Here is a 7,721-nt window from a genome sequence, read left to right as displayed (position 1 = left end):
GAAAGTTCCATGGAGAAAATGTTCTAATTGGCCACTAAATTCATATAAAAGGTTAGTGAGCCTCTCCCTAAGGGGGGGAGATCTGTTCGACTGAGGACAGAGGCTGGTCTCCAGGGACTGTCTCTCAGTAGGGCTCTTTGGCCTATTGGTCTCCTCCCCCGTTTGGCGCTTCGTATCGTTCTGTCTTATTCTGTATCGACCTCCTGGTTTTCTGACTCACCTGTGGCACCGATTACTGACTACCGACCCGGATCATCCCTACTGCTTCAACTTTGGCATTGATATCCACTTACCTGGCTTTCGACCTTGGCTTCCATTCATCGACCAGCCGTTGTCCCGTTGGACTGGCATCACAATTTTGTTCTTCGTCTCGCCATGTTACAGTTTTGTTATATCGTTCGTCTACCCTTATATGCGCTGTTGACCAGCCCTGGGACTTAAGGAGTGGGTAGCCGCCCCTATCCCTGGCGGGGTAGATAGCAAGGGCTCACTCCAGAACCCCGTGGGCCAACAGATCCCTCCGTTGTTTGTATTCATTTCTTTTCAAGCTACTGTAACTGAAGAAAGCTTCTCTGCCTACGCTCCACAAAGCGTAAATGAAATAAACTCCAACTTGTTTAAGAAACCATACGCATCTGCACCATTCAGACTCCATCGCCACTAATCCCGCCTGTTCGTGTTCCAATCGCCAACCCCGGCCCACCATGACCTTGGGGCATTTAATCGCGACAGCAGCAAGCCACGTGGTTGTAGATTGCATCCCAGGAATGTCTGTATGTGCCCATTGTGTACAGAAGAAGAAAGAAACTGTTGTTAAACCCCAGTTCTGGATGCTCCCAGAGTCCAAATCTTCAGGGCTGGTGTTTGATAATCTTCCATAGATGCCTAATATACAGCTGTAATAATCTGGGGAATCTGCACATTTTATGAATGCTCCATGATCTTATTACCTTTCCGGATGAATGTTTCCCATGCTCTGATTTTTGGATTTGATTTATCTTCTCCATATTTTCATCTCTGTTGGCCTCAAACTCAACAGGGTAGCAGGAGAGCTCTAACAACTAGAAATCATTAGGTGCATCTACATATGCATTTTACTGCAGTTGACTAATTAGCTCTGCAGTAAAGCATCATTGTCTGCACATGCTCTGGTATTAGGATGTGGTACAAACTCTGCTGTAAGATGGTACTGAAAGGGACGGTACTTTCTTACAGTAAGGTTATTAACTGCAGTGAAATGCAAGTTTAAATACTGACTTGGGTGTAAATTGCTCCTGGTAAGCCCAGGCAACAGGGGCCAGCCTCCTGCCTGCCACCTAGCCACGTGGCTCTGCACATTTGGCACTCTAGTGCCCCAGCCAGCACCTCTGATGCCACTGCCCAGAGCCTGTTCCCAGCCCGGGCCTGCTCTGCCCTGGCTCAAAGTGCTGCTGTCCCAGGCATACGTGTAGACTGCACCCGGGAGCAGTATACTCCAGTTCTAAGTGCTCCAGAGTTTATCACTTCACATTAATTTTATGTGTAGCTGTACCCATTGACTTTAAGTGCTAGATGGTAGAAAGGGATGTATTTGGTAGCCATGTTGGTCTGAGACAAAAAGAAATGCAAAACTCTAGAACTCTTGGTTTAGAGATAATACCTTTTATTAGACCAACTAAGACCATTGCAAAAAATTATCTTTGTCTGCAAGCTTTCAGATGCACACACCCTTCCTCAAGTTCAGACTTCTTACTGTCTTTAATATTCCCTGAGCCTGAGAGAGAACGTGTGCCTGAAAGCTTGCAGAAAAAGGGTTTTTTGGGTAGTGGTTTTTTATGATTTCTTAGTTGGCCTAATAAAAGGTATCACCTCTGAACAAAGAATTTTTTAAGACCCAGCTAAACAAAGTCTGCGCTGGGATGATCTAGTTGGGGTTGGTTCTGCTTTGAGCAGGGAGTTGGGCTAGATGACCTTCTGAGTTCCCTTCCAGCCCTAATTTTCTATGATTCTATGATATGAGCTTGAATATAAACAGATATAATATTTTCCTGAGTCTGCGGAAAGCTTCAGAAGATAACTACAAATGAATTATTTCTTGCCCCGTTCATTTAAGTGAGATGTTAACCCTGAAATGCAATGACAATGGTTATTTATTATTTTGCTGCTCATTCATTTCCTAGTAGAAATGTCTAGTTAAGTTCACCCCCAAATTACAATGTACTCATAAGTCTTTTAGGACTTCCCTAACCAGCTATCAAAATAATTTCTAAATTATGCATATATTATAGAAACATATGGCTTAAGAGGTCAGTTAGTATATCCCCTTCTCCCCACTCAGATTCAGGATGATGTATACCTTGATCTTTCATAGAAAAGTAGGTGTGGAAGGGACAAGCATTCCTAACAGATATTTGTCTATCTCATTCTTTAAAAACCTCCAATGAGGAGATGTCAACAGCATAAAACACTTGGTTTCTTAATTTACCATTGCTTTGCTTCTTCTAAGTGATTGTATCCTCACAGCACAAGCTTGTGGATGAGAGCATGGGACATGAATTCAGTTTTAAATCCTTTTGGCTGTTATTTAGCACTGGTAGTGCTTAGGCAGAACACTGTAATAGGTGAACTACTGGTCTGACTCAGTAGTCTGCTAGACATAATGGCTGTCTTCACTGAAAGTTGCAGTGTACCATATAGACAGTCAACATAGCTCTAAACAAGCCAGTTGGGTACTGAAAGCAGTCTAGCTATAACAGCATGGAGCTCCTAGGAGGCAAACTTTCTTTTCAGCAGGATATAAAATAGAACCTGCTGAACATTGTGCTGTAACAATCAGATTGCTTCTGGAATCCAGCTATATTGAATCCACAGTATGGATACTATCTAGTATTTATTTAGTATCTAATATTTACTAACTAGTAAATAGATCTAATGACATCAGGGAGAAAACTGATAAAACTGCTTGTGAATAAAAGCTACAGGATTGGTTACAGTCATAAAAAATAAAATCAGCTATGTGACATTTTGGCAGAGCCGTCGAGAGAACAGTAATTCTCTTTCAAAGTGGTCTTCAGAATTTCAAAGTGTTGTGTTTTTGGTTTGATTTGGAATGAAAAACTCAACATGTAAATCCTTGTTGAAACACCATCTCAGTAGTTATTATTATTATTTAGGTAACTTCTAAATGAAATTCTGTCTTAGGGGCTGATGTGGAGCCAGAGAACCCCAGCTAAGCCAGGAGCCTCAGAGCTTTGGAGCCAGTGCTCCAAGGGCTTCCAGGAACTTGGCTCTCCATTAGTTTGACAGGCAGGCTGCCAAAGAGATGGGTGGGTGAGCTGGCAGGAAACCAGGCAGGCAGGGTTCCATTGGCGCCCCATCTGGGATCTGTCAGATCTTTGTTGAAATTGAACCGTCTCCATGAAATGTTTTGATTTTGACGAACCTGCTTTCTCCAACAGAAAGCCATTCTGCTGGACAATTTCTGATCAGCTCCAAAGCTATTCCTGTGTGTTTGGCAGCAGTCAAAAGCATGAAAAAGTAATTATGCCCTCTCAAAGTAATTTCCTTCAGCTAATGGCCTGTTTATGTCACATGTGTAATGCAACTAAAAAGGTATAGGAAAAACTGTATCAACTTTCCTATTACCTCATATCTTGACTTCCTGTTAATTTTTTTCTTAGCATTAAGCTGCAGTAGTCTTTCAGCTTTCTCCTCCAGCATTTTTCTGATTTTTATCATGCATAATCTTTGTATACTTTCTGGGAGCACTATTCCTGCCTCTGTCAGCAACTCCAAAGAGGCTTTTAGAAATCTTTGTGTGGAATCTGACTCTTCTTCTCCAAAAAGAAAGTTCTTACTCTTTATTTAAATTGGAATAATGCTAACATGTCATCACACCACTATTTTGTTTCATAATTGGTAAATTTGATTTTAGAGAAGATGCTTATGGCTGTGCAAGATTTCAACAGAGGAGAGATTTTTTTTTTTTTCCTTTTTCTACCAGCAGAGTTTAGAAGTTAGACAAGTACGAGAAAAAAATGAAGTACCTTTAAGTAACAGCGTATTGAATTGCAGAAGGAGTAATATAATTGGGGGAAAATGTCTCAGGAGGCTATTTGAGTTATGCTTTTCACTTATGGGGCAGAATATGGTCAATATGATTAAAGGAGAAAAACTTTAAATCAAACAGCTGGGAAAGAAATTATATAAAACACAGAGTGAGAACATGGATTAGTTAATTGCCAATTTGGGACAAGATTTAAAAAAGAAATCTATGGGCTTTGAAAATGTTTCTGTAAACTCACTCACCCTGTGAAATTTCAGAATGGAAACATTTGTGGTTGCCAGCAAACAGAAATAGAAACTGTGGAACATTTTATGAAGCATTAAGCATAAAATCTTATTCAGTTTTACAACGCCGTACTAATCACAAGGAGAAGTCTCATAAGTAGTATTAGCAAGATGAGATATATCTTACTAGACAATAGCTGTCAGAAAAAATGAAGCAAGAATGTATGGGATAGGATAAAACAAGGCAAACCAAACTCAAATTAGGAAAAAAAACCTAACAACCCACAATTGAACAGTAAGAGTGTTGGATTCGCCATCTCTTGAAGTCTTCAAGTGAGCAACGAGTTCTGTTCTGAAAGGTATGATTTAGTTCATTGGTTCTCAACCTGCGGCCCACAGGCCACATGCAGCTGAATCAGCACACTGCTGCAGCCCATGTGACATCCTGTTTTAGAAAAAGAAAAGTAAAGACATTTGACGGTACAGAAATGACAGAGGTATTAAAAAATATTGATTTGTATTGCATTACTGTCAGATAACAGATACAAAACAATTTTTCAATGGATACACAGGAAGAAAGTTGTATGGGTGCGGCCTATATAACACATTAAGAGCTGCAAGCGTGACCCACTATGGCAAAAAGGTTGAGAACCACTGATTTAGTCAAAAGCTGTTGGGCTAAATAGAGGGGTAACTGGAAATTCCATTTTGGTTTAAATGGCAAAACTCTTATTTATCTCATTGTGAGTAATGGGAACCCCTAAATGAAAGAGTCTAAGAAAACACCTTTCCCCCACCCCACTTTAAGGAAAGCCTTTTGACTTTCATTCTGAATTCCATTATTCCTCTTCTAAGGGCACCTTTATGGTCCAGACCGATTGATTCCTACATGAGCACAGAGAAGACGACGGAACAAAAACTGTGTTTTCACCCTTATAATAGAAAAATAGGAATAGGAGTAACCTCAAAAGTCACGAAGACTACCCCCCTTGCCTAAGGTGATCAACTATATTTAACTCAGTGATTCTCAGTCAGGGTGCCATGGCACTCTCGTTTGCCTTCAGATCTTTTCAAGGGTGCCTTGGGATGCAGCACAATGTTAGCACGATTAGGTGTGGAAACATAATTCACAAGATAAACCCAGAGATCTCAAATAATAAGCCATACTGTCAAAAGCATTTTGATCTATTGTGGTATTTCCAAGTTCTTTGCCAGAGGAGAATTGCTTTATTATTTATTATTATTATTACTTTTGGTGGTCAAAAAGCAAGTGAGAACTAAGACCTAGCATTTTTCAAAGGGTGCCTTGGTCTAAAAAGGTTGAGAAGCACTGATCTTATCCATTTGGTGGATTTCAAAACCTCCCTGGGTAATCCTTATTCTGGGTCTTTTTAGCATCCTTACAATTAGAAATTGTTCTTCCTAGTCTTTAGCATAAATCTCCCTTGTTGCAATTCAAGCCATTATGACTTGTCTTCAGTGAACAATTTATAACCTTCTTCTTTTCAGTAACCTTTATTCATATTTGAAGACTATTGTCACACCACTCCTTAGACTTCTCTGTAAATTAAGCAAAAGCCTAAGTACTTAAATCTTTCTGAATAGGTTGTATTTTAGACCTATGTGCTCTTTTGTTGCTCTCCTGTGGACACTCTCCAATCAATACACATCTTTCGTAAATTGTGTTACTCAGAATTGGATACAATAGGCCAGTTGTGGCCTTACCAGTGCTGAGCAGAGGTTCAAATCCACTGGTGGAAACTTGGGCAGGAAGGATGTGGTAACTTTTATTAGACTAAATAGTTGGAAAAAAGTTCTTTGCAAGCTTTCAGGCACATCTACACAAAGAACGTTGCCTGCCTATATCCTTAGAACAACATGGCTACAACCAACAATCCTGGTGGAAACTTAGCATTTTAGTTTCCATGGTTGAAACTACCACAAGTAGTACACTGGACAAGCATTTGATGCTCATGGCAGGAGCTGCACAGATAGTTTGCACTGTCCTGCTTCTCCGTGGTTGGGGCCTCCCTGTTCAGCAATAGATCAAGGAAGCTGAGATCCAGTTCCAGCTGCCGCATGGGCTCTGGTTCCCCTCTCTTCTGAGAGAGATGCTTCTGTGTCCCTGCTTTCCCTGTGTCTCAGGGGCCCTTACACATCACCTTCTCTTGGGTGGCTTCTGCCAGCTGCTGCTCTGCATGCCCCATAGCAGCACAGTTGTGAAGTAGATACTTCTGTCTTTCATGAGCATGTAGCTCTTCATAGATGAGTATATTGTGCCTCTTGGCCCTGAGGCCTTAGCTAGCATCAGTTGCCCTCCTGAAGCAGTTCTGGGTCTTAGGGGTCTGGAGGCCTAGGTCCTGTGGAGGAAACACAGCTGCTTTCTCACCTCTGTTTCCCTGGAGCACAGGGTGGGGCTCTGGAGAGGGGCTGGATTTTCCTACCCCTGAAGCTGACAGGGGCCAGAGTTTGTTCTACACTTGGCTAGAATAGTGAAGTGCTTCCTGAGGCATGTCTACACGAGATGCTGATTGCACAGTTGTTACTGCACAGTAATTTACTATTTCATATCCAAGTACTAAGTACCGGTGTTATTGCGCAGTAGCTCATTACTACTGTACAGTAGTGTTGTGTCAGAGTTAGTGCCCTGTGATGCTACTGTGCAGTAGTAACATGTTACTACTGCACAGTAGCATCACAGGGCACTAACTCTGACACAACACTACTGTACAGTAGTGTTGTGTCAGAGTTAGTGCCCTGTGATGCTACTGTGCAGTAGTAACATGTTACTACTGCACAGTAGCAAGCATTTTGTGTAGACTCAGCCTTCCTAGAGGGGCAGGAGCAATGTACTCTGGGATACTGGAGGAAAGCATGGCTCCTAGTAATAGCATTTGTTTCTCTGGTAGATCCTCTACTGGAGGCAATTTATATCTCTTGTGAAGCAGTGGAGATGTCTACTGCGTGCACCAGTTTTACTCCAGGAGAAGCATCGTAAATGCACGTACACCTAGATGTTTATAGATATGCTCCTGGAGGTGGTGGGTGGTGGGAGAAGTGCTTTAATTAGTGAGCCGCACTAATTAAAAGTGCCTGAGCATCACATGTATCAGCATCTCCACCATGAAAAATGGCAGTAGGGTGCTTTGAACTTAAGCTCACCGAATGAGCTATAGTTTAAAGTGCCCTACCACCATTTTTCAGCAGTAAAACACTGGGGGACACTGACGCATGTGACACTGGAGGGCGCTGGAGTGTGTTAATTTCTGCACTCCAGCAGACTTGATTAATTGATTCTGCTCCAATGTGCTGGATTTACAGCATGTTGGAGCAGCCTTGCTGCACATCTATAGGAGCCCCTAGTGTTTCTACCAGAGGTACTGCGATGCTATCAGTGGGAACACTTATATGCACCCTAAAGTAAGCAGATCCCTTAACATATATCTTACATT

This window comes from Gavialis gangeticus, unplaced genomic scaffold (assembly GCF_001723915.1).
Source record: "Gavialis gangeticus isolate Ggan-Ray unplaced genomic scaffold, GavGan_comp1, whole genome shotgun sequence".
Taxonomy (NCBI): Eukaryota; Metazoa; Chordata; order Crocodylia; family Gavialidae; genus Gavialis; species Gavialis gangeticus.
The sequence above is the reverse complement of the archived record's forward strand: the minus strand, read 5'-3'. Positions refer to the sequence as shown.